Raw genomic sequence first — 1252 nt, 5'->3', positions numbered from 1 at the left:
AGAAAAAAAATAGGGGCTGGGGAGGTGGCTCAGTAGAATAAACGCTTCCCTGGCAAGCGCAAAGGCCTGAGTTCAATCCCCGGTTCCGCAAAAAAAAAAAAAGAAAGAAAGAAAATAAAACAAAATTTCAAAACAAGATAATATGAGGAGGGGCCAGGGAGATGGCTCAGTAGAATAAGCGCTTTGCCTGGCAAGCGCACGAGCCTCAGTTCAATTCCCTGGTTCTGGGTGGGAAAATTAATTAATTATTCAGAGTACAGTACAAGATATAAGCATTTAATTGTCCAAACAATATTAATACAAACCTTTCTTTTCAAAGAACTAAGGCAAACTATATTGTGTGTGTGTGTGTGTGTGTGTGTGTGTGTGTGTGTGTGTGTTCCCCCCTCCTTAGGAAGATATTTTACACATTTCAAATTTGAAAGGATGCCAGATGTGTTGGCACATGCCTATAATCCCAGCACTTGAGAGACTGAGGCTGGGATTATAAGCACGTGCTGCCACGTCTAGCCATCGGCCCTCTTTCCACATACTCTTTCCCTCTGAAGAGCAGCTGAACTATGAATAAAAAGAATCAGGGAAACAGCTAGCCAAAAGTGCCATTTCCTTCTAATTTCTTTTTAAATTTCAGCAGACTCTAAAGCTTCCTCTGGAGGCTGCTGTGGTTTTTTTGGTTGGGTTTGGGTTTTTTTGGTGGAACCAGGGATTGCTGAATTCAGGCCCTTGCGCTTGCCAGGGAAGCGTTTATTCTACTGAACCATCTCCCTGGCCCCTTCCTCTGGAGCTTAGCTTTTAAAAAGAAGACTTCATTTGAGACATCCAAATTATCTCATCATGAATGAAATTTTTCTGGTCCCTGCTATCCCTACTTGGACTTAACATTGTATGTATTATCACAGAGATGTTTCCTCTACACTCAGTACAGTCCTTCTTGGTTAATATGTCTCAGTACTAAATAGAATTCTGAATCTAAACATTTGCAACTAGCTCTATTCATCACTGTTACACAGATCCTAAGTCACTAAGGCCCCAAACAAGTCAAGTCCTTATTTACCCACATTAACTTACATTCAAATAGTATAGGGATAAGTATTGCTGATCAGCTGATATCTACCCAAACAATACAAAAGCAATTAGGAAAATAAATAACACTAAAAATATCTAGGGCTGGTGAGATGGCTCAGTGGTCTAAAGCACCTACTTAGAACAAGCTTAGCAAAGCACAGGGACCGCGGTTCAATCCCCCAGCACC

This window comes from Octodon degus, unplaced genomic scaffold (assembly GCF_000260255.1).
Source record: "Octodon degus isolate 3935 unplaced genomic scaffold, OctDeg1.0 scaffold00048, whole genome shotgun sequence".
NCBI lineage: Eukaryota > Metazoa > Chordata > Mammalia > Rodentia > Octodontidae > Octodon > Octodon degus.
Note: the sequence above shows the minus strand (reverse complement) of the source record.